At 32.9% G+C, this 27,465-nt stretch overlaps 1 long non-coding RNA gene across 1 annotated transcript; it reads left to right on the top strand.

Annotated features, from left to right (window-relative positions):
- The first annotated feature begins 1,659 nt into the window (after positions 1-1,659).
- On the top strand, positions 1,660-27,465 carry LOC125503683. The gene is made up of 3 exons (XR_007281016.1): positions 1,660-1,781; positions 24,137-24,371; positions 27,402-27,465. It is a non-coding gene; the product is annotated as an uncharacterized LOC125503683 (long non-coding RNA).

Raw genomic sequence — 27,465 nt, 5'->3', positions numbered from 1 at the left:
ATCACTAAATTATTCAGTCGGGACTGGTAAAATCTTCAAGGGTAAAATATAAGAAATTACCTTGCAAATATCTCTGCGTAAAATGATTGAAGATGTTCAGAAACAGTGTTTGAAAAAATTAGACTCATTTGTCTTTTACACTGTTTAGCAATTCAACTGAGTCATTGTGAAGAAGAAAATTTGGCCATCGGCTTACCTATGGTTTAACAGAGCAACCGCACAAATCTTAAAAAATAGCATTTTCTCTTAATTTTGGAAAATTTCGATTACCTAAGCTCATTTGCGGCCAACAAGGCTACAATCAAACAAAGTTGAAATACGGCCCAATTAATAACCAGACGTTTCTTTACCTCGTGTAAGAATTTTGCAAAATTATATTATCAAATGAAAAGAATAAGAGAAAACTTGATAAAATCTTTACAAATTCGAGAGGAATTAGACGAAAGTCTTCAGACAAAACCGCACTTACGCTTTGAGAACAATAAAACAGTAAAAACAAAGAGCTGAAGGAAAATTACTAAAGGAAATGCAAGAAAAGAGTAGATGGCAAAATTTAAAAGCATGTGAGGACAGAGGTTCTTAGCAAATTGAATAAGGTTTCATCAAAGGTGTCGTACTTAAATAAAATCAGCTACTTGCCCAATGAAACATTTAACTTCTTAGCAGAGAGAGAGAAAAAAAATTAAATTCAATTTCTAAAGTATTTTGCCGATTGGGATTTGTCTCTGGGCTGGAATATTATATTTATTGGTTTACTATATTGACTGTTAATTAAGCTTCAAATTATTCTCTTTTCATGTTCTGATTTTATCAAAGGATTTTTGCTCAGTTATTCGAATGTGAGAAAAAAATATCAACAGTATAATCCTTTTGACATAATTTTTTGTGTGTTTTTCCTATTTAATATATTAGAAATTCATCATAAATTAGTCAGAGTCAACATTTTACATGATAATATTGCAGTTTGGTAAAGGGGAGATAACAGGTGTGAATTGTAGTTTCCAGAGCAAAATCCTGAAGAAACAAACTAAAATATACGAGAAAAAATGTTGTTTGGTGGGAAACCCAACGTCAACTGCTGCTTTTTTGAATTCAAATGCTATTGTATTATTTTGCTTCCAAAAGGTTATTTTACTAACTAGTTAAATTTTTTCTTGGTGTAAACGAATTTTCAATGAACCACCGAAAACAACTAGGGTTTTAATCTTAAAATATTATGGGTCCTTCTTCGGACCATGTGAAGTTAAGCCGTAAAATAAAGAGAACTGGCATTTAATTCAGTAGGTATGAATATACGCCATTGCATAAACTAGTAACTAGCAGCTCCACGTCTACATCGAAAGTAAAAAAGAAACAACCCAACCAATATGCGATTACAAAGAAATTGATGTTATTAAATTGATATCAATATCCTCTTAACCTTAATCGAGCAATTTATACAAGACCGTTTAATATATATTTAAAGCAATTAGGGAATGTTTACAAATAATTAACTCCCATAATAGTATTTTCATAACTTTGACTTCCATTATTTTAATCAAGTCGTAAGTCCGCCCATTGGGCGCATTGGAGCCGAGCACCAGGTAAACCGCCGCCCCCAACGCCGATTGGTTCAAATTGATTAAAAGTCAGGTAACACGATACCTGGTGAAACGAAGGTATACCAGTTGCTTACAGAAAGTAAGTGTAGACGTTTCGTTACGTACGCCGTGTAGTTTTTTGTGGCTAGTCCCAACTGTTTTAGTTTTGTTTTTGGTTTACCATTTCACCAGCGGCCCTGGGTGAGTGTCTCTAGTATTAAGTGATTCCGGTGTCGATTTGTGCTGATGGTGGGACGTGATTTACTAGTCACATAATTGGTTTTGTTAATGGGGACTCTACTATAATGAGCCAACCAACTTGGCTGCAACATCACCTGCAGGTCTGCTTAGGACAATGTTGAAATCTTCGGATTTATCATCTGTTCCATCAACCAACGCTTAATTCAAAATTTGCTCTGTATGTAAAAAACGCTTTTCCTGCTTTAAAGGCATATGATACCTAATATTAATCCGGAAACTAGTTGAAGTTCAATTCCTTCAGATTCATCAGAAACTGATGAACATCAGATAATTGTAATTAATGTGGTCACACAAATTGAATCATAGAACGACTAATAAGGAAAAATGTTTCATGTTGCTGCGTTGGTTTAAAAATAGTTTTCGTCTATGGATGGTGCTAGACCGGAAACTTTTCGAACTCACTCATCAAATCTCGCTACAGTTTTTCGAAAAACTGTTGTGAATTGGTTCTACAGTTTTATTTTGAGCCGCGTAAATCCAAAAATGGAAAGGTCGGATTTCACAACGTTAAAAGTCAGTGACAATAACAAAGGCACACCTTAGGCAATGGAATATTCAATAGCATCAAAATAGGCATAATCCGAAAGTGATGGTACTTGCAACGAAAAACTGAATACTTCATAAAAAAAATTTGAACTAAATACATTTTATTGGTTGTGTTCATAGTAATAATTGTATCGATTTTATATTTGAAATGATTTCATTAATACTGGCGTATATTACTTTACCAATATCCGCCGTAGTTTTATTGAAAACTAACAATAGTTTCTTCTTCAGGTGACTTCAACTACCTATTGACTTTTTTCTTTGATCTAAAGACGGTTTTGTAAATCTTAAACTGTATCTTTGGACTCTCGACGGATTAGTAACATTACGCTTGCAAAAGAGTTGAAAGAGCTCAAAAAATATGCGATATCGATCAAAATATACAATGGATTGAAACGAATGACTTACGAAAATCTGTTAGATATTACATGCACAACACGTTGACGCTTATTGAAATAATCCTAACATTATCGAAATCAGATTGCGAATTTTAAATCAGTATCAATATTATTAAACACAATAAGTGTTTTGGCTTAAAATGATTAAAAATAGTACAATATAATAGAGTTTGACTCAGTAAAAAAGGGAAAACAAACAGAAATCGCAAAAAATATTTTAAGACATTTTGTCGCTCTATGAGATTGATCACCACAATGTAATCGGTTTTAATAAGTCCAGAACAATCAGAAAACAAACCGGTGAAAGTTTAATAAGTATGTTTAAAATTATAGTAGGTATAGAATGCGAATTTCTTCAATTGGTAAAAATAGCTCAATATAATATTGCACTCAGTCAAACAAGGAAGAAGCACGGATAATTGCAACAGACACTTTTAGCCGTTATTCCGTTCTATGAAATTTTTGATGAACATGACCGGTTGAAATCCAAAATAATCAGAAAATAAACCGGTAGAATTTTTTCTGTTTCAAATTATAATAAACAGATTGAGAATTTTCAATTGGTATCAGTTTTGTTTCAATCCATAAGCGATTATCCATAAAATGCTTCAAAAAAAGCCCATTATAATAGAGCTGGGGCCTCAGTCAAAAAGAAAGAAGCATGAAAAATGCAAAAAGGATTTATAGGCGTTTTTCCGCTTTATGAAATTGATTGAGTAAACAGATTACGAATTTACGAATTTGCAGTAGGTATCAATTTTGTTTAAAATATTTAGGGATTTTCAATAAAATGCTTCTAAAACTGCAAAATAAATGCATTGTGGCTCAGTCAAGAGGAATCAAAATATGGAAAATTGTAAAAGAGTTTTTAGGCGAATTTACGTTAAATGAAATTGATCGCATAAATACAGCAGAGTTTCACGGCATGATGGGTGTTAATCCAAGTTAAAATGTGTAAAAAATCAGCAGCAACTTAGAATTCTATAACTTGTATAATAATTTTGGATTTATATTAAGTAAATTTCCAAATAAAAATAATTTGCAACGTAGAATCAGTTTTGTCTGATTTCCCAATTTCCCATTGTTTACTTAATTTACAGCAAGTAACTTGTATGAATTTATAAAAGATATATTTTAGTTCTTGCATAGGTATACAGAGTCCATATAAGGATTATATCGGTTCATCTGATCGGTTGTAGGACTCTAGTAAAATAAAACATCGGAAGTGTATACCAAATATGCAAAAAGGCACAAAAAGGGTTTAAGACGCAAAATAGTGCAAATTGGGTTTAATCGCGATTATAAAAAAGATATTTAAAAACAGTGTTTTATTTACAATTGTAAAGAAGCACTAATGAAGTATTTACAACACAAAACTCATTCATATCGGTGACCATGGGTGGTATCAAGTGGAATCTAAATAAGTAAGCTATTTTTTCTAGAGCAATAAAAAAAATTTGGTAAATTTGTTGCTAATGACAATTGGCATATGGGCTGTACTTGCATATCTACTTATACATTTTGAATTACATTATATATTATATAGCAGCAGAATGATGTATCGTCTTGCTGCCAGTCCAATCAATAAGGACTTGTAGCATTGGTAATGAAATACGGTTTGTTATAGAGAAGAACGATTAACCCCCCATAGATTGAATGGGCAGGGCAAATAAGCTTCCAGTTAAATCCGTAGTGCGGGTGCTTTGTGTTCTATGTCCAAGTGCCAAATTCTGGATTAAAACTGTATATTTTTCTTAGCCAAAATGCATTAACATCAGCCGGATTTAGAACACATTTTCACTTGTTAAGACTTGTTGCAACCTTTCGAAAATCTTTAAAAAATGACGGAATGCTTGAACAGATTAAGGATAAAATCGATCGGTTAATTCGATTATCTCAAATTGCATCTGATATTCATTTTTTTTTTCATTTGACTATCATCTGATATTAATCATCTGATAATAAACTTCTTGAAATCAAGACAAGTTTTCAGAAAACTGAAACCAGTTGCATATAGATGGTTCATTTTCTAAAAAGGGAATTTAGTTATCTCTTGAATGGTGTAAAAATTGAAAAACCAAGCTTTCTTGCTTTTTTTACTTCCCAGAAATGAGCAAAAACAGGACGAAAAACATGAAATTTTGGCATAATCGTGCATCTAAGTGTCTGATACTCAGCTTTCTGGGTCAAAACTACTCGAATCTCCCACTCATGTTGCTATGACTATTATATATTATCTATCCAATGATGCCAAAACGAAATGTGGCTCAAATGGTTCTTGAGAAACTTCGAAAAAAGCTGCGTCATGTTTGAATCGGTTTTGAAACTCAAAAAACACACGCAAATCTGAAACTTCTTCAAATCAAGACTTGCCAAAAACTGCCAACATTTACTTATCGATGGTTCACTTTCTAAAAAGGCCTTTTAGTTCTATGTGAAACGATGTAACAGTGAGCGTTCTTGTTCATTTTGCTTCCGAGAAATAAGCAAGAACGGGACGGAAAACATGAAAATTTGGCATAATCTTGCAACTAAGTGTCTAATATGGACACTTTCCATTCTGAGTCAAAACCACTCAATTTTCCTCAGTTATGTTGTTATGACAGAATCGAACTGTCAATTATCTATCCAACGATGCCTAAACGAATTCTATGGCTCAAATCGTTCTTGACAAACTTCGAAAAAAGCAGCGTCATGTTCGAGTCGATTTTGCAACTCGAAAAAAAACACGCAAATCTCAAACTTCATGAAATCAAGACAATTCAGGTAAACTCTGTCGGAAAAAAATTCTTATTTGTCGATAAAAGTAGCGTGACCCTTCTTGAACCATCGCTTAGGTTCAAAATATTTATGTTAAAAGACCAAAAATAACAAAAAGATCGAGGTAATGTCTGAGCATTTAGACGCCTATTCTTAAGTGCGCCCATTCTCTATCGGTTTAATCATCAAATAGAAGCTTTATTGTTTGAAAAACTCTCAGAAGGTAGTTTAGTTAGCGTATCGCACTAAAAGGTTGCCTTATCTCCATTTTCAGCTTTGTTAACCGTTCTTAAGCAAAGAAAACTTTTGAGTAAACCCCAAAAAACGCTCTTGAGGAATCAGACCAATTGTCAATTGACCTGCAAATAGTAGTTATAATCACTTAGTTTATCGGAACAGCAATATAAAGTTCTCCAAAAACTCTACCTCAATATTATAGACAAAATTCTCTTAGACTTTGGGCGTGTATTTCTTGGTATCGATAAGGCAGAGACAGAAGCTACATAACGAAAAAAGCGGATTGTTTTTTTTTTGGACTCTCGTCGTCAATCTGAGTGGTACCAGCGCGATTATGAAGAAGTAAACGTAAAACTGACCGGTCTAAAGTGCGCCGCAGTGTCGCGTAGCTGTATTGTTAACTAAAGCTCATTTGATACGTGCACTTACACTATCTTGACTGGGTCTGACTAATGGAGCCTTTATCGCTTTAGCCTGTAGACAAAGCTTGTTTAACTTAACTCCCTAATACTGTCTTCGATGTTTAATATCTTTCATTAGGTTTTAGCCAGCATTCCTTGCATTGCTTTCATATTACGAATATCTCATTGCTAGGACAGGTTTTGGAAACCCAACTACATATTTTGCATAGTCATATCTATGTTGATTAATTTGTTTGCAGTAATTGTTAATAACAATTGCATTTTAACAAGTTTCTGATACTGGTCTCCGAACACATCGTAGAAGAAATATTAACTGGACAAAATTGTTGTATATTTCTGTGTTCAAAAATAATATACAGCCGTAATCGAGGCTCAATCCACAATTTATCATCATCTCTTTTGATAAAATCATATTTAGATTATTTGCATTTGCTCTTCACCATGAGGGGTTTTACCTACATAAAGTCTAGTTCTTCAAATTTTTTAACTTGAAAGTAATCAAATTTCCAGTTTTTTAGTTTGCCGAGATTTTGACATAAAAACACGCTAAAACTGCGATCCAAAGCGCCACAATGTTAAATTAAATACAAAATAAAAAAAAACAATTAAATAAATGCTGAAAATCGTTGGTATTCGTATGACAAAACAACATGCAAGATTCACTTGAAACCTTTTATTGGACATTGTGTTTTAACCTATCAACTAAACCCGTATTTCTTGCCATTTTCGACCAAAGTTTCAATATTGAACAGTACATATATTGTAATTAAACCTAAACATTTTAATTTTGCCCATAAACGGTAAATTTTGACTTAAAACTAATAATTTGAAATTTGAAGTTAAACTCATTTTAAAATGCCTCATATTTTAAGAGCTGAAAATAAGGCAAAAAGCTTCTGTATTGAGCGGATTTGCATCTGTGAGTTACAAATTTTCATTTAAGTGTTAGAAATATGCCTCAAGTTCAACATTTTTTATTACATTTTTATGAAAGGCTTCAAAATAAAAGGAAACATTAGAAACAATTAACTAATTAACCTAAACTCAAAACACTTTGTTCATTTTTCGAAGCGAACGTATTATAAGTTAAAAATAATTTCAACAAGTTTTCAAAATATTTTTTGAAAAGCAAAAATCACTTCATTTGAAGCCTCTTCTATGGCTACAAACTTTTAACATTGCGGTCATCTGACCATATCTTACCAATAAAATAGTAGTTTATAATTTTTTTTTTGTGCTGATCAATCTTTAAGCACTCATGAAATTATCTCTGATAATCCCAAGTTGGATCAGAAGAAGTAGTTCGGTCGTATATGGATGGCCATATAAAATGTGTTATTTAACAGTTCTTTTTAAAACAAAAAAACGGTCTTGTACGTGAAAGGTTTCTTCGTCGAACTGTCGCAAGCACAAGCCAAATGGTTCGAAAGTGCAGTCAGGTAAAAATTTTTAAATAGTTCAAATTCTTCCGATACACCAGCTAGTAAAGGTAAAGTGGCCACTGGACACAACTTTGATAAACTTAGATAAGCGGTTTACAACCTTATTAGAAAAGGTACAATACTAATGTTTTGTTTTAATTCGTGCTTATCGGGCACGGGCGACGCTCGTCTGCCTTTTCCGTTAATAATGTGTTATCATTGGCTTAGTGGAAACAATTAGTTGGACTTCAAAAAGCGACCAACGGTTTTTAAAATAAAACATACCAAAAATCAAAACTTGATAAATAGTAAATTGGTAATTGGTCGTTGGTGTACGGTTTACTAATTTGCGACGAAAAAGATGATCCCGGAATTCACGTTATACAAAACCGTATATTTAATAAAAATATAAGTAATATACAAAAAGGGAAAAAATGTTCCTTTGTCTAGTTTTTGACTCAAATCCACATGTTCTATTTCTGTCTATCTACTGACATTGTTTAGTTCTTTAAATAACGTGCTCAACTTTATTACTTTCGCTTAATTGAATTTTCTAAAAAGAACTTGTCTGTTTATTTGCAATCAATGTCCGAGAGGCTCAGATGTTTCATTTTCATCATTCCCTAGTTTTGTTTTTGTTAATTGCGATCTAACTGTATTTGCGCTGAGCATAATATTACGTTGTGTATTCAATTTTAAAAAGGTTTTAATCAGATTTTTTTGTTAATTCTCAACTTTCGTTCTTCTGTTAAAATCGCGATTTATTGTTAAAAGTACGCTAATATTTAGATCCACATCTGTAAACAGCATCTACAATTTTGTTCACAAAGTCTGGTGCTTTGATTATTTTTGCAATTCTCTTCTCAGCCTATCTGTGTAGATCGTTTTTATTTTCCTTGGCTGCAATTTCATTTTTCTCGAATATTTAACTGGTTCACTTTTTGGTAGTAATTGGCTTGTAGTAATTTGTTGTAATGCATAAAATTAAAGATATTTTTATTGTTGCTCTGTTAACTTAGTGTCTTGTATTGACCTTGTTTGCCAGCTCAATATTCGTTCACTTGATTTTTAGGCTTGCCTTATATCAGTTATTTTTTCGAGGTCTTTGATAGTGACTAACACTCACAACTTACGCGATAGTTCAATTTGAAGGTGGGGATTTTGTTGTTGTGCAAATCAGTTTTCCCTGATATTTTTAATGCTTTATTGTGCTCATTGCGATGTTCCTGCAAATCCTTGACCGTAACTGTATTTATTTGTATCGAGATGTTTTGTTAATCCTTGCTTTCTCCTAAAGTTTAAGATTAGCATTGTGTCTGCTTCTTTACATTTGAAGTTGGTCGTCAGTCTTACTACCTGCTTACCATAGATTAACTAAGTAATAGATTAACTAAGCTGCTTACCCATATTATCAATACCATATCAATAGTATGCTGCCGCTTCCTTCTTTCTATTCTTTTTGCTTAAGACTTTTGGGTTAATTTTGGCACACTGGAGACTTAGTTAAGTACCCAGTTGCACAAATCCCCATAGAGTTTAAAGTTTGCCTCAAACTATACAGTTGCAATAGGAAACTTTTGCAAGCAGTGTAAGAGAAATGATGAAACGATGAAAAATAATTTTCAATAAGTTTATGATTATTATATGTTTTATTTGAAACCAATAATGGCTCGTACATCCATCACTTAACTTGGATTTGAAAAACACGGAAAAAAGCATTAATTGAACATCGCAGTACTATCAAGAAATATGCAAAATAGGTCTTGGAATAAATGAACTGACTCAGCCTTATTTACAATTCATATTTATTACCGTAAAGTGTCATCGCTCATAAACATTAAGGTATTAGATCAAGGCACAAACGAAAGATAATTTTATTATTAATTGTAGACATGTTTATCTCATGTTTAAATTAACTTTAGGTTAATTTGCATCTTTAATGTTAGAGCTAAATTAATTTGACGGCAATAATGTAAATGAGAAGTTGCTCGGTGCAAGTAAAATGCCTAGAGGTGCCCGGACGAACGAAAATCCTGTTACAAACGAGATTTTCACGTTCATCGTAGAAGTTGATGCATTTTTATTAATTTACTTTGCAGCATATGGCAGACAGACCATTTCCGAATGAGAAATTGATTTATTATGAAGGTTTAGGTAAATGGTTTATACCTAAATAATTTCTTCATCAAGGAGACAGATATGGTGAAAATTTCCAATTTGACCTGCATAACATCGCGCTAATAAAGAAGCTTTGAAAAGATGATTATAGAGAGAGCATTAATGATATATTGCTAGCAGATAATATGGATCAATCAAGCTTAATAGCGGTCGACATCTAAATGCCTTAAACAGAAACAAGTCCATACTCAACAATGTTTCCAATTCAGTTTAGAATTTCTTGGTCACTTCCGAAACTAGCAGGAAAAGAATCGACAGAAATTAATAAAGGCAATGAAATTTACGTCGATGCAAACAAAAATCGATTACAAAATTCTCAGTTTTGAAAAATTCAAAAAAATAAAATAGTAACTTTGCAAAGAAGAAACTATTATGGTATCATAAATGAAATTTCGAACCGGACATGGAAAATTATTCAGAAAATCCAGTAGCAATAAAAATGACGAGACACCTAGAAATTAAAAAAAAGTTTAACATGCAAAAGCAAACCTCAGATGGAATGCAACGATACAAGCGCAGAAACTTCATAAATCGATGAGGGTTTTAAAACAGTACACTTTTATCGACCTTATCCATCAAAATAATGGCAAAATGAGGTATGAAACCGATAACAATTGGAAAGTAAAAAAGAAACGAATAAAATACTACCAATGATGATAAAACAACACTCAAAATCTTGTATGTACCGGTTGTCTTTGGAAAAAAAGTGTTGAATAAAATTCATTATTAATAATAAAATTCGTGTTTAAAAAAATAAGTAAATTCAAGCGAGAATAGCAAAGAAAATTGAAATTCAGTGCATGTAAGAATCTGAAGAATAACGAGTTAAAAATAAGCAAAATGCGGCAGTTTAAAGCGACTTAAAAAAATGATAAACCAGCAAAGCGATCGCTAAAAACACGAGATGAAACTAAAGGAAAACCGAGAATTAAATTGAAACATAACATCAGGAATGAATGATCAGCAGTATTACCAATTAAATGATCTAGTCAAAATACATCAAATAGTCGGACAGCAAAAGATATTGTAATTTTGCTGCGAAAAATTGTAAAAAAATAAACAGTGTTTAGGGCGAACTATCATTAAACAGCAAAACTGAACGGAAACCTACAACAGAAATGTACCTCATGGGCCGATACGAAAGTTCATAACACTGTCCAGGCAAGTTTGAGAAATCAAGGAATAAAATCCATGCAAAATAAAATGTCAGGAAGTTAAGAAATAAAAAGGGACAACATGATACAGGCAAAAGTCAATTTTCTAAACCTCAAATTCTCCAAGCACATAGTTAACAAACTGAGCAAATTTTAATAAATGGGAAACTAAGCAGTGAAAATCAACAGACTAAAAACGTAATGGTAGTTTAAAATGCCCTTTTACATATTAATTTTAAATGTAATTTTACGCTAAAATAACATTATCAATGCAGCAGCAGTTTTCAGACGATTTTCGTGGTACTTGAAATATGAGCAATTTCTACTCGGATCATAGGTGAACTAAAGGAGATATTCATTACTGCAATTAGCGCAATTTGAAAACAAACTCTCAAGTTGCATCGGAATTAAAGCTTCGTTGGTTCTGAGAATTAACTTTATACGAATATTTATGTAATAATAGATTAAATAAAACGTTGGTTTTTGCCGTAAATTTAGATACTCAGGAATGTTAAATAAATTTAAATGTTGTGTCACTTGGCGAGTTAGTTTACAAAAGCAATGTCTAGTAGTTAATTACTACATTTCCATTAACAGATACTTTATTAATTTGATTTGAAACAAATTGACCACATTCTTACATGTGTGCTTGATTTTATCATTAAAATTGTCTAAAATAAGTTAAAATTTTATGCATTTCTGATTATAGGTGTACACATTTTTGAATAGTTGTGTAACGTTCAGTTTAATGTCGGCAAGGTGGATAATTAATGAAATTATTCCACATTTTTACGCACCTATTAATTAAGAAAATTACTAGATAGTTGAGTCATTATATGAATTATTAAATTAAAACGTTTGGGAATGATGCGGATTTTGTAAAACTGAATATGCTTAGGTTTCCATACTTTCGTTTGTAATACTCACCAGTCCAATCATAAATATTAATTTGAGCATTTCATTTTTTATTTTTTCACCCCCATACCAGTTTCGAGCCTATTAGCTCTCATCAGCAGGCTCGGACCCGGTTCTGGGGGTGCCTGAGATTCGCACAACTGAAAATAGGAACTCATTTGCATCAGAAACCTTTGGCGGTTCCAAACAATAAATTGTTCTTCAGTGATTAGTGATTTTTTAAAAACAGCTCGTTTGGCAATAAAATAATTCGAAGAATCTGACCGGTGCGTAACCTTAAGGTTATTTATATTTTAATTAAATTGAAAAAGATAATAGAGGTACTTGTATTGAAGTGGAATGTTCTTTTTGTTCTTTCCGATACACGGAATGAAATTGTCATTTTCATTCCGCGGATTTCTTCTGTTTGAGTTTTTGTCGCAAAACAAACGTTCTGCTCCACTTAAACTCCGCAATGGAACATTTCATTTTATTACTCACCGACTGACCTTTCTAAATGTCCGCGTTTTAACTGCCGTACGAGCAATAAATTAATTTGCTTCATATAAATTGGTGTGTCTGATTATTATTAATTATGTTTTTCAAATTTAATTATAGATATGACAATATTGCCGTTGAGTTGATTTGCCATTAGTTCTAATTACATTGCCCTAATATTAATTAGCATTGATCTAATAATAGTCTGGTGGTTTTTGGTTTTGGTTTTATTTTTTTATTCGGGACCACTCATTAATTTTCGGGCAAGCCCGAATAAATATGAAGAAGGTTTTATAATCGATGAAATATCTCCGAATGTAATGGACTTCTAAATCCGTGTCGATGCATTAATAATTATTGCCGATCTTTTAGGTGTTTCTCTTTAACTGATCAAAGCTGCTTATGTTTTCCGGGAATCACTCTGCTAGCATTACAGGCCAGTTTAACAGGTTAATTATCAACGCGATACAACTGAATTTATGCCTCGTATTAAATTATTGTGGCCATTAATACTTAATAACTGAAACGGTTTTATTACCACAAACAAAGAAATTGCATGGCTACGAGTACCAAACTAGATTATATGGTGTCAATTTGTGCAACGTTCAATTTTATTGAGATGAAGTATCTCATGATCGGGACTTTTCATTCTAATTGCTTTGCCAATAATTAGGCTGCTTTACACACTCAATACTAACCGGTTTGGTGCCAATCGAACCTTGGAATGTTTATAAATAATGTGTATTGACAATGTACAGTTGAAATTGGATCTTCAATGAAAAAGTCTTCAATAGAAAGTTGGTCATTAGCACTTCCATTCAAAACAGTCGATTATTATCAGAGCTTTCTACTGTAAAAAATATTTAAAATTACTGATGCCATACCAATTTTAATACCTTCAATACCTACATTTTGCTTGAATGAATTTGCAATTAAAAAGTGTCTAACTTTTTTTGCAATAAAGCTCAGTCTTTTAATAAATTTGTTTTAAAATATCCAAAATCGTTCTTCGAAATTTATCTGCAAAAACCAAACGGCCGGCTATCTTCATCCAATGTTATATTTTCAAAACATGATAAAAACGGGGCATTAATTGAAAGAAAATAATAATTCTAAGGCAATAAGGTAAATTTATTTTAATAAATTATTAAGTAGACCCGCGATTAATATAACAAACTAGACTTGACTAGGAAATGGATTTCTGCTCTAAAGATCTAACTTAAATGCGTTAAATTTAGCTAATGTTTAACAAATTTTCTATTTTGTACTGATTGTTCAGTCAAGAACAATATTGAGAAAGTATTTGACGTTTTTTTTTATTAAATTCCTTACGAATTCACTTCTAAAAGCAGTCAAAGCTGCACACAAAAAGAGGTATGAGTGATTCTGTATTAAGTCTGTATGGACCTCAATTGTGATTTGTTTTGTCTGTTACAGCACAAAAACAATGTGTCAATTAACTTTTTTAAGTTTACTTAAGCAATAACCTATGTGAACACTTTTTGCAAACTGTTTCCAAAAATAACTGAAATTTTGCGGGAACACTTTTCCAACATCAAGTGCTCAATTTTAATCTAGTAAAACGTATGTTGCGATGTTCAGCATGCATCAGCCTACAGGCCAACAAAATACGACACAAAATTGTGTTGAAATCATGTTTTTAAAACCATTTGTTATTAGTTCCAGATGGGAATTCTGTAAATAATTTCCAATCATTAGAAAAAAGTGCTTCAAGTTGTTAAAGAGATCATTAGATCAGCCTCCTTGGTCTCGCTCCTGCAAAAATTGGTTGAAAAAATTGAATATCATTTGAGATAAAGTGCTCGAAGAAAATAAATTCACAAAATTAAAAAGTAGAAATTCTGCAAGTGTGGAACGGCAATGCTTTTCAATCACCATCAATTTTGCAAATTCAGTCGGAAACGAAAAATACTTTTTGAGTTTTTTGCAAAAACACACATTTTTTTATTAACAAAATGGATCCCGTTGGAGAGTCTGAGAGAATCAATGCCATATTTAACGTGTGAGTTTCCATTTAGAAAAACTGTGCAGACCAATGTTTTGTCTGCAAACAAAAATAATTTTCGAATTCGAAATTCAGTTGGGAACAGTACAGCTCTATTCGGTTTTGTTGCTAAAATGCCCATCTTCTTATTTAAAATATCAAAACTGTTTGATTGTTTCTCAATTCGCTAAAGCGGATGATCCTAAAAACCTCACAATTTCTCCATCATTTCGAACTATTCCTGAAGATTAGATAAAATCGCAACAAAGCCTAATGGCAAGATTATTTTCTAGGACTTTTAAAATGTACGCTAGAAAATCGTACTTTCGAATGAAAATGCACTCATGAATTCACACAAACTTTGAGAATATCAACGAAAAACTGATATCACAGTGAGAACAGAGTCTTTCTAGATTTTTTAATTGAAAAACCAGTTCCTAATTTGCATACTAGCTGAGGATCTTCTGGGTTTCTTCAGTGCAAAATTAAGTAATTTATTATTTAGCAGAAAGCGTTAGCCGACAGCAAAAACGCAACGAAGCATTCCTCCAATTCCAGCTTATTCAAATAGACGTTCTTCATATAGGCAAGCACGTCAATAAATTTCCAACCAAGAACCAATTTGGATTGGGTTGATTCACCTGCATAATAATGAGACTTGGTGGTAAGGGCACGCGCTCATCACAATTCTATGAAACGATTATGCATTTTGCTTGCATTACCCACATGCCTTGTCTTCCGTCTAATTAACTAGACTACCACTAATTAATTGAGTCATTTGCATCAGCAAAAAAGGGAATTTCTTCTCCGAGACTCTTACTTGCATTAATTCATCAACCAAACACTCTAAGAACGGAAATTGATTTTAGACGTATTTTTTTAAGAATCTCAATCTCATATTTGGTTTTTCGATAGATAAAATTGCTGGTTGAGTGTCGAGAAACAGATGAAGCTACCGTGAAACTTATTACGGGAGAAAAAAGGAAATACGATGCAAAAAATTATAGTCAGGCAATAAATTCGAAAATGTGTCGAAAAGTGTTGCCAAATAGTTGAAAATAGAAATAAAAATTTGCTTTCAAAAACCTACTTAGTGAACAAGGTCGCATTTTCTGCAGAATAAAAATGTCTAGTTTCTATATGAAATTTGAATCACCGAAGATTTAAGTTTAACAAAGCACAAAACTTTGAGGAATATTTTGTTTTTGTAATGTTAATTTCTCGATTCATTCTTGGAATTTTCGATTGTTTTCAAGTAAACCATTATTATATGGAAACACCGTATCTAGCAGGTGAAAGATACGAATGGCGTCAGTAAAAACCCGTATAGTGCCTCCCTTACGATCGCATCAAGCCAACGGCACAAATTTTATCTGCACTAACAACTTGTTAATGTGTAAGGCTTGTTCTACAGTCATTTCGATTAATTACCAGGAACCGGCTTTCTCTCTTTGAAAGCCGACAATTTTCGCCGAATTCTCATCAAGATGAACCTTTTCATGTGAATGAAGTCACTATATATCACATATATCACAGTCGCTAGTCCGAGAAATTTCTATTGGTCTTTATTGAACTTCCCAAAGTGATTGAACAAAATTCCCGTAACTAATATTATGAATTATTGGTGGTGAGCAACAAATGAGTCATAATAATATAAATAGCACAACAAATACTTAATTAGTTTCGAATAATTATATCATCAAACTAGTTTTAGATAGAGTGTGTTCAATGTTGTTGCAGATACCCAACTATCAGAAACACAAGAATAATATCAGCTAGAAAAGCATGTGTGCATTCTACATTCAGCTTTATCAATTGTCCACTTCCGCACCTGTATATAAATAAAGTTATGTTGATTATCATTATATTAGTCATTAGACCGGCACATTTCCTGTAAACGAATAAACGTGGTATAATGCAGGTAATTACAAATTAATTAAAATCCAAATTGCGTGACAATTAAGACCGGTTGTTTTTGTTATCGACAGTTAAACCTGATACCGTTTTTTCCCCAGATATTTAGATTTCGTTGGCTAATTGACTTAGTCAATTAATTGATAATTAAATTAGGTCGAAAGTCTAGGTGCAACAAATTAGCTTTGCTTTTTTCTTTTGGCTATAATAAAACTGTCACATTATTTCTGGCTGATTAGGTAGAACGAGTGCGACGAGAATAAAATTGGTTCTGTCTGCTTTTTTCCCCGGCAGTGTTGGTCAAAACCATAAATATCTCACTTAGTGAAACAAACATATTCTTCCGCGAGGCACATTTAGGCTGGTCAGGCATTAAGTGCACATAAAACCTAGTGGAAAGTTTAGGCAATAAAGGCAACTGAATTGCGTAATCTAATTTCCATGGGTGTTTTCGACTATAGCTGTTAATAATGTTTTATGCAATTTTAATTTATAGAGAAATTTGCCATATCTAGACTTTGGCATGCCTAGTTATTTAATTATCTGTAATGGTAGCGAAATTATTTTCTTTTCAACAACAAGTCAATTAATATAAAAATAATTTAAAAAATAGTTCGCTTTTTACGAGGAGAACTTTCACAACAGCACTCAGCTTTCATCGCTTTAAAGCAAAACGCAATTTTCAAAAGAGCGGACAGAAAAACATCTCAAAAATGTAATTATTTTTTTTATCAGTCGCCACAACTTGAATTTTAGACTCTCTCCCTAGTGCCTTTCGTGCACGACACTGATTATTTGGCAAAACTTTATTAATTGACAGATTTAGAACGTTTCTACGTCCAAATTAAAATATTTAAATTATTTCTTCTGATTTTTTTCTTAAACATATACGTTTTGAATTTTACGCATAGTTCAGAATTTTTTGAAAACGCGTTTTACCTTTCTTCTTCTTTAATTTTATAGCATTCAAATTCACATTTTTTCTTTTGAACATAGTCAACTTTGAATTTTTTAACTGTTTTTAAACATGTCTCCTTTTTTCCTTTTTTATTACTATTGTATTCGCAGTCGTCACTTTTACTTATTTGATTTTTCCTGCTTTTGTATTTTTTATCTGGTTGTGCAAAACTCTTCTGCTTCACAGCTGTGATCTCGATCCTTTTCGTCAAATTTAGTTTGCTTTTAATCTGTATTCACTTTGAACTTTGTCATTATATTAAGCGCTGTCGTCTTGTGTTTATTGTTCATTTAACAGCTAGATTTATTATGTTTCTGCTAATTGTTTGAGGCAACATTTGGGCATTTTTTTGTAAACTATTTGTCAATATATTCAACACATGGTTCACTAACTGTTATTGTATCACAGGGTTTTACCAACAATGAATGCAAATGGGCATTTTAACTTATTCCGCGCTTAATTGCATTAACTTTCTCCATAATTGATAATATATGCAACATATAAACGCACATGATACAATCTTAACTTAATTAGGTTTTTTTTAATTTACCAACCTTGTAGCCAGCGAGAATAGTATTTCGCGTTCTCAAGCCTAAGCGAATTAAAGCAAAGCCGCTTAGAACAATGTGAAAAATGCCCGGGAAAAAACTTCCTTTCGGAATTTGTATCTTTATTTACTCTGGCATCTGACAACTAGGTTATTTACTGGACGCAATGCCGAAACATTAACAAAGTCATATTAATTAAGCGCTTTATGTTTTGCCAAATTACTTCTGTGGACTCGATTCGGTTTTTTTCCCGATCGAGAAGCATGCCTCATTTTCGAACTGAAGAATGGTAATTGCTCGAGACCTGTTTCAAGAAAAACGATTTTGAACTCCACTAACTGCTCTATGCAGGGTTATAAAATACCGAGACAATAATTCAAAACATACCACCTAAAAACTAATTAATGATTGAGGAATCGGCACAACAGCTGAGTGTGTTTTACTTTGCTGAATTTATCCGTTGCATACTCATTTAGTTTAACTTGTGAATTTATTCGTACATTTTTATTCTTGAATTTTCAACCAAATAACTGCAATAACTCCAAAATAAAGGAATATCTGCAAAATTTACAAGAAATACAAATGACTTTCTCATTCTATGTATTTGAACAATATTTATTATGTGTTTTGAAAGAGTTTTTCTTGAGACCTTTTGTTGTTATTTCACCTTGCACGATCAAGGTACTGTCGTCAGCGCATTGTAGTACTTTGGCCAATGTTTCCAGTGCAGTTTGTATAACAACCTTTGGTGGCAATTGGGTATTTTTGTACCCTGAAAGTTTCCATTCTATTTTCGCAGTTATTCTACTAATAACACCACCGACTGTATTAAGACAACCAGCTACCTGTCTTGGGGGCCTTTTTGCCTCTACCTTTGTCACATTAAGCCTTCACCATAGAGCCGATTAAGAGATAAGGCCTAATTTCATTTTAAAAGAGAGTTAATGTTTGGCCTAAGCTCTTAAGACGTGGATATTCGCCTTAAGTTTGTTAGTACTTGCCACGGTTCCAAGTAATACAACAATGGGTCATAATGCCGAAGATGTCCTGGGGTAATTAGTGGACTCTTTGCACCTGGAGGGCGTATTTGTTTGCAGACTTTGATTGAGAATGTGCGTTTTGGAAGATCGGTTCAGATTTGAATAACCGATAATTTTTTATATGTAAAAGCCCCTATTTGGGGGAATTATAAAATCAGTTTGGTTTAGCTAATGAAGCTAGAATTAGAATCTACTGCACGTAAATAACGCCAGGGTTTCAAAACATTTTCTAGCTTTCCGTATAAATTAGCATTTATCTAATTAATCAGTTATCGCCCAACAAACTCCATAATCTAGCTAAAAGGTCTAATTGCTATAATAACTTATTTCATAACAAATTAATAAACTGCATGACACTTACTGGTATATTGCATATTAATTGACTAACGAGGGCAATTGACGAGGGCGATTTGAATTTTTACTTGGATTAGAGGACAAATTACAGACTTTGAAAGAATGTGGTAGATTTTTACGACTCTTGGAAGACCAAGAGTGCGATAAATTTGTGTTAAACTGATTAGGAATAGGCATTTTATTAAGCCTGCATAAGAAGGAAAAAGCAGCTCTATTAATTCAGACTTTGTATGAGGTGAGTTCAATGATACTAAAGTATGTAGGCTAGCTTTCTGCAATTTTGGTGATAATTTAATTGACCCTCTACATTAATCTGTTTCGATTAAAATTCCCCAGTACAAGCAGTTAAATAACCATTCGACAATTTATCTCAGATAAAACTTTAGTCGAATTTGTTTCATTATTTACATATAAGTAAATTTTGCTTCAAAATCCCGCGCTTTTAGTCTTTGATGCACGAGCTATTCAACTGTGATCCTCACAAAGAAGGTACAGATCACTGCCTGTTTATTCAATCGAGAAGTATCGAGTATGCGGATGCTATTTGCAACAACGTAAAGATTAATTATCCAATCGAAAACTTAAGCTGAATAAGAATCAACATTATTGAAGATTTTTCTCTGGATTTGGCTCATTTCTATGACCAAAGCTATGGAAATTTTTCGATTTTTCACAATCAAGAATCCTTTAGTTAGTTGTTGTGAACACCCAACCAAGAGTTTGCTTGGTTTATATATACATATATTTTTATAAGATTTGCAAGCTTTAAATTAAATTTTCGTGTCGCTATTTTAGATAAACACTGAAACTTTCCCCCGGTGGTGTTCATTTAACTACTCCAAAAGAATGTGGAACGTAACCAAATTTGTAGCCGAGGTGAAAATATCTACCGATTGCGACTTTAAAATGACAATTTATCTTGATAGTATAACAATAAACACGAAAATGAGATTATTTCACAAAATACTTCCAAAAGTGCATAAAATTTAGCTTACCAAACAATTAAGTAAATTCAGTCAAAAATCGTTGAAAATTGCAAGTGTGAGCTTAAAATGACACAATTGAGGGAAATATTTTTGAAATCGTGGTTTGCAGGATTTATCAATCAATCATTATGAACAATTGACGATTTTTATTTTTATTATTAGGTGGTCTTCGATATAAATTACTTCCTGACGTTTTGCTAGCAGGCGCAACATTTATTCATCTTTAAATGCTTTTCTCATGTTCAAATATGTTGTCGAATAGCAAAAACATACAAGTATTGGGAATTTGGTGGCCTTTTTACCAGAGAAACCATTTCAGTGCATTACGATTATCCTATTTTTTCTTATCATTTTGTATGTGAATTTTACGGCCCGTCATAATAAGCAATTTTTACTACTAAACTTCGCTGGAATGGGAATTGTATATCTCTAAATAATATTAAAACAAAGACTGTTATTTGTTGTAAATCTCTTTTATTTTGTTTCTACCTGCTATTAGTTCCTTTGCATTTGAAATGAACAGAATATTTATCAGTTTTTCAGTATATTTTAAGTTGTAGAAAATCTCTGTAAGAAGCCAAGTTGCGTTTCTTTAGGGGGAATGATTAGAATATTCGGTTCTGCAATAATTCAGTTTGATAAATTACAAACTTTTCATTTCCGAATTWAAACTTGATAACCATGGTTTTGAAAGCATTTTCACTGAATGAACAGTGTTCGCTTTAAATGCGATATATCTCTGAAGATGTTAGCCATTCCTGCTAGCGAAACATCAAGACAAAATTTCTGTCGACGACAAGTCTAAATAGGCCGAAAACCACCAATGGTTCAAACGTTGACCACGAAACCATTAACCATTTCGTAATTTCACTAGTCTGGGACTAATTTGAAAGTCGTAACGCCCTGTATAGCTTGAGAGTCACGCCGAGCAATTTTCCAAGCACCTGCCACAAATTCAATAAGGTTCAACAATGGAAACGGTCTAAACAGGCCAAGCAAATTGCTTCCGAACTTTTTTCTGTGTGGGTCAGGCCTGAACCAGACAAAAAATTCACATTTTAGTTAATGGTTTAATTGTTTGAAGCCACTAAGGCTGCTTGTCATGGGTTATGCGAAGCATAAAATTAAGTTTTAATGATTTAAAGAAATGGAATTTTTGTTCTTGTTCTACCAAATTAAAAAACCACGAGCAGCACGATTGTGATCTGCTTTATTATAATGTATTTAATTGTACGAAATAATTCAAATGGTGAAACGACGTGTAATTAGCCTTAGCATATCCGTTTTATTGTCAACGTGTTTAGTGTTTTCAAACTAACTATAAATCGATTTTTTGCCTTCATGAAAAGTTTGGACTTTGTTCAATCCACTTAGTCGCTAACCTGATTAAAAATCTGTGTCATCTTTCAATCGTAACAGTAAATATTGGCACAGGATTGACTATATTATTAATAATCCTATTAGTTCCACTCTTCAAATATTTATTCATTTTGCGAGAAAAATACGACAAAACTATTTTTCATTTCATAGCTATACCTGGTTGAACAGACTGCAGGTTATCAATCCAGTTTCCTCATTTAATTTAAGGCTTGAATGGACAAAGTTAATACAAGATCAGAAAAAATTGTATATTCAATTAAGATTAAATGAAGTTAATTAACAAGGAGTGCTTTTATTGCCTATGCTACATTATAATTGAACTACTTTCTACATTTTTTTCTTCTTATTTATTTTTGCCGTAATAAATTTGCGTAATATATTAGAGATTGTTCTTAACTGCATGTCAAGACCGCAGCCGTAAAAGAAATAATTCGCACAGCATTTGTTACAACGTACACGTTTTAATAGTGAATCCTTTATTTTTATCGGCTAGCAATCAACATGTGGGTATTTAGATCGCAGGTTAACAAGATGTTTCAAAAGAAGTATCAATTTTAATTTGCATTTTTGCTTGAAACCCATTTGAAATCAACCGCCTGAATTGAACATTTAAAGCACTTTGTATTCTACGGTTTAATTAGTGAGCTAAGTGGACTAGTCGTTTGCCCTAAAACATACATGCTTTCAATTGATTTATAAATTGTTTACTCGATTTTTTTGGACTGGTCATTGTGGTTAATTGGTGTTTTGCACAAGGAAATTATGGTTATTAATGATGATTTTTTATTTTTTGAATTTTGGGTGTAATAAACGGTTTAATTAGAAGATGTCACTGCAATAATCCACAGTGTATTTTTGTTTAGGTTGAGCAAAAATAACAGTTCAAAATGCGTAGACAACTATATTTCTGTACACAAAATATGTACAAAACTCATTGTAAGTCATTGACTAACCCCAAAGATGTTTGCCATGAATGCGGGCGAACCGTTGGACTTGTATTTGTATTTGTTTTTTTACCGGATAAATTTCCGTTTTCCAACAAAACTTATCAGTTTCTACTTTTTGATAATTAGACAAAATTTATTTGTTATGTTATTTATTTTGCCCAAATTTAAATTAATTTTTGTATTAATACAAAACATTGAAAAATAGCTTCATATGTGTAATTGATCAGGTTTTTCCTACTCATAAAGAAGTTAAATCTGTTTAGGGAAAATTACAGAAGTAATGGCATTTTCCTCATTGCTTATACACCAAGTAGATATTCAATGGTTTTCGTATGTTGATCAAGTGAATCTATTAGTTCCAGTTACATACATTTTACAGACGTCCTGTATATAGATGGTGTTTTATAAAAAGTATACTCCATAAGAGATTTGATGTCAAATTTGCCTTTCAATCGACTAAAAACCGAGCAATTTCGAACAAATTTGAATAAAATGTGTCCGAGTTTATGCACTGAACGACTGAACATAACAGACAGACACTTGCACTTTTATTTATCACCATTTAAGAAGGAAATTTTAAGCAAAAGTTAACCTAAGAACACTGCTGGGGTATTAATGTGGTCGGAGGAATGAAACTGATCCAAGCAGCAAGTTTCAACCAGTGAACGTCTGAAACTGAAAAGGCTCCAAGATAATCACCCATTGTTACAGCCCTACACTCGAAAAATCCCGCAACAAATAACAACAATATAAGAGAGAATGTCGACTATAATTCACTGAATAAACCGCCAAAAGAACGAAATCAATATCGTAAAATAACAATGATTACGAGGGACGATCAGAGCGCGGCGCGAGTTCGAATTTGTTAATATCTGAGAAGTCCTAGGTGGAACAATTACATTAGTGTCTTATATTTTTATTTTATGTATGTTATATATTTTTATGGCACTCTAAATTGACACGAAAACATGAATCCCGCGGTGGCCATCCAACGTTTTGCCGGGCGTTGGTGAACATGATGCGTGATCGGACTGGGCAGGTGGTACAACCACGGGTTGTTGCCTTTTGATGCCCAACCGAGCACTAAACTTTGGGGCCACACGATGGTACCATATCGAGAAAACCGATGGGAATTATGGTAGTTAACTGGTAGCGCAAAAATTGCATGTCTAGGCAACATCATTCTAGGCTCAATCATTAATATAAAGCATCCCGTATTATCTTTAGTATTACAGTTTCTATTTCGCCATGTTTTTTTGAAATATCAGCAATTCAAAACTGAAGTTTCCATCTTAGGTTCTCTCCAGATTTATGCAACCACAGGTTTCGAAAAAACTATTCGGAGAACCATTTTCATAGTCAGAACCAAGAAGTCAAAGCGACATATTGTGTTTTTACCTTTAGAGCCCTGAAGATGGCATAAATATGACCATAAAGTGAGCACACGACAAAAACTGTTTTTATTTTTGCCCTGTATCTATTGACCGATAAACCCAGGAAATTTAACAGGCACCTTTTGGAAATTTTCAATTGACTGCCAGGACCAGATTCAATTCCGGTCCATTAACTGCATTCATGATCTTCTCATCACCCTGCATATTAATAACTTTATTCTTTGCCTGTTCTGACGTGTAACAATGTATCTTTTGTTAAAGAATCACATCCGGCTGAAACCTCAGAAAATATGGGAGTCTCAGAGGAAATTACACCTACGGCTGGGGTGGAGCCGCGACCGCCAGGACAAGAACATAGTGATGGAAGTGATCCAGAGCCGGACGATTTTGCTCCAAAACGAAAACAGCGTCGATATCGAACCACTTTTACTAGTTTTCAATTGGAGGAATTGGAGAAGGCGTTTTCCCGGACGCACTATCCAGACGTTTTCACAAGGTAAAGATCCTACAAGTACAAATTCATGTAAAGCCCATGGATATTTTCCATAAACTTGATCAAAACAATAGTTCTTTTATTCAAACTCTACGTTCGGTTTGCGACTATATGGACGATCTTTGATAATCGTTCTTCTGTGCTTGCTATTTGTTGATGTCCAACTTCAAAAAGTGGAGGAAATATTGGCACTATAAGAGCCAGAGCTCCTGAAGTTGTTAATTTTTCGGTTCCACCACCTCCTACATAAGCGTTACTTAAACTTAAACTTACTTACTAAACTTCAAACTGAATCTAGAAAAATCATCTCTTTAAATAAAACACAGTTTTGGTTCAATGGTTTTGTGAACATACAAAATGGTTGTTTTCGATGTGAAAATATGACACGTAAGGTGCATGAGAAGGCTTTTCGCCCAGAAAATATTACTGGTTGGTGTGGTTTATTCGACCAAATTTTTTGTTCCAAATGAAGCTGGTGTTTCGGTTACTGTGAATGGTAACAGCGATCAGAGTTAACATTTTTATGACCACAATTGGCTTGGAAAACTTATGTTTCAACTAGATCGAGCCGCACCACAAAAATTGATTTTTTACATTGGAATCATCAAAAATGTGCATTGCAAAACGCGGTCAATGAAGTCAAAGTTTAGATACTTATTATGGATAAGCTGCTGATTGAAGATAAACCAAATTGACGAGTGTGCGAGTGAATGAAGATTTCGAGTTAAAATACAATTAAAGTCGCTAAACAATAATAAACATTTTTCCTTAATGAAAGGTGGGGCCAGATCGTCTTCTATTGAACCAGAGAATATCTCAGTATACAGAGTGATTTATGTAGACCGTGCATTACAACTTTTCCAACTTACACTTGTTTTAGAAACTTCAAATTTTGTTCGCATATTTTCTGCGCGAAAGTTACTTAAACTGTTTTTTTTAATTTGGAAATTTCCATTTCATTAAAAGTTAAGTTCTGTTTATACGCTCAAGGATATTGTTTTTTTGTTTTGTTCGTTTATGGAGCTACATACGTAAGAAAATAAACATAATTTAGCAGTTCCAAGCTTGTAATAACATTTTTCTTTCACAGATTCTTTGGAATTTAAAAAGTTTAAGTAAATTGTGGACGGAAAATGTGACTGGTTCGAAAAAAAACACTCTGTTCGATCTGTATATTAAATTATTTTGCTTATCGTGTAACTTAAATTTTGTCCACAAACTAGGCTATAATTCGATTAAAAAAATTCTTCAAATCGAATGACCGATTGATAAAATATTCACGTTATGCGTTAAACTTGCGCCCAGGTCCCGGTACGTAACCGAAGAAACTGAAGGAACTTCAGGAAGAAACAGTGGCACTAATATTACAGCGCAGTTCCAAAAACATTACAATTTATATTCTTGAAAATGAAACTAATAACTTCTAAATAAACTAAAATCTGCTTTTATATACACTGTCCTGTAGGAATTTTTCGCCCACCACCATTGCCTTGAACTCGTCCAGACCAAACGATATTTCCCCTATTCAATGGTAGGTAGAGTTGGTTAGTTCTGAAAATTCCTATTTAAGTAGGGAAGGAGCCAAAATGAAATGGAACCACAAATCACTTCTATCTAAACCAGTCAAATGAGTATATCATGTTTGCGTTCTACAACCCACGATAAAGTAATCGGGGCTCCTCGACAGGCATTCCGGCTTGTCTGCAATTTGTCGGGGCACTCCGGTCGGCTTTGTAAAAGTTTCCGAGTCAATTAGGAGGACCCACAAAAACACAAATGCTATCGCATGATGAATATAGAAATGTTATTGTTTTTGCATAAAAATATGCAAGTTTTTGCCACGATGTAATGGATTTATATAAATAGTACGGGTACCGGCGACTCCGAAGTCGCTAGCAAACGAGCCGGATGGCAGGTTACTTTGCGCTGATTTGATGTAGAGAATCCTTTAGATTTGCATCATTTTATTTTTGTTTCAGTTTTATTACTCAGTGCTAATGAAACAAATGACAAAATTTAATGGAAAAACGTATGAAATACTGCGAAAAAACAAGCAACCATCTCTCATGCAAAAATGGAGTATATGATTAGAGCTCAAGATGAAGTGAAAACTCCTTCTATAGCTTCTAAGCTTCTGTAAAATAAAAAAAGTGAAAATTAAATATAAGTGAATAACTCTCGCCAGAAAAAAGAAAATATTCACTGTAAATTAAAAAATTGACATTATGCTGACTATAAAGACAATATTTTACGACCAAAACTAGGCGTTTTACGTTTTAAAGGTTTACATAAAACACATTTACATTTACGTAAAACGGAAAATTGTTTTTTTCTCGACATAAGCAGAAAAAAATGAAAGAAACGAGCGAAGCAAGTGAAACAGATAAATAAATATGGTGAGGATTTTTTAAGCAGTATGAAAACGCACGACATGAAAGACGACGATATAAACTTTTAATTCTGGTTTTGGATAAATATTGTATTTTAGAGGTTTAGCGTTGTAACGAACCAACGAATTCGTGGTTAAAATGGAAGGATTGAAAGGTAAATTTGAAGCTCAAGTTGGATTTGAACTCGAAATTCTGAAACCGTCTCATTTTGAGACCAAACCATAAATATTGCCAATTTAAAGCCTACATTTTTATTTGTAAATTTCGTATTAATTCGCTAAAATTGTCAACATTTTTCGAGAATGAATCAATAGGTACTCAAGTCTTGATGAAGACTAATATGGCAACTATTTTTAAAAACAGTGTAACGAACTTCGAAAAGGTTAAAATTCTAATAATAACTAAGAACGAAAGGAATCCAACATTTTAAAAGAACCGAACAAAATTTGCTTTTGAATGATAGTAATCCAGAGCAGAGAATCTGTCTAAAGAATCTCGAGGAAATATATTGAAAAACATTATTTAAGGAAATATAAACACCTAAATTATCAAAACTTCGCAAAAAGATATTTCCTTAGCGAAAACTTTAAACATGAATTGCAAATCAATATTAAAGACATGTTATTTTTCCTTTTTGTTTCAGGGAAGAGCTGGCAATGAAAATTGGATTAACGGAAGCAAGAATACAGGTAAGAAAATGAAAACTG

This window comes from Dendroctonus ponderosae, unplaced genomic scaffold (genome assembly GCF_020466585.1).
Source record: "Dendroctonus ponderosae isolate FM_Combo_2020 unplaced genomic scaffold, Dpon_F_20191213v2 Dpon_F_20191213_23, whole genome shotgun sequence".
Taxonomy (NCBI): Eukaryota; Metazoa; Arthropoda; class Insecta; order Coleoptera; family Curculionidae; genus Dendroctonus; species Dendroctonus ponderosae.
Note: the sequence above shows the minus strand (reverse complement) of the source record. Positions and strands in the feature narration are given on the sequence as shown.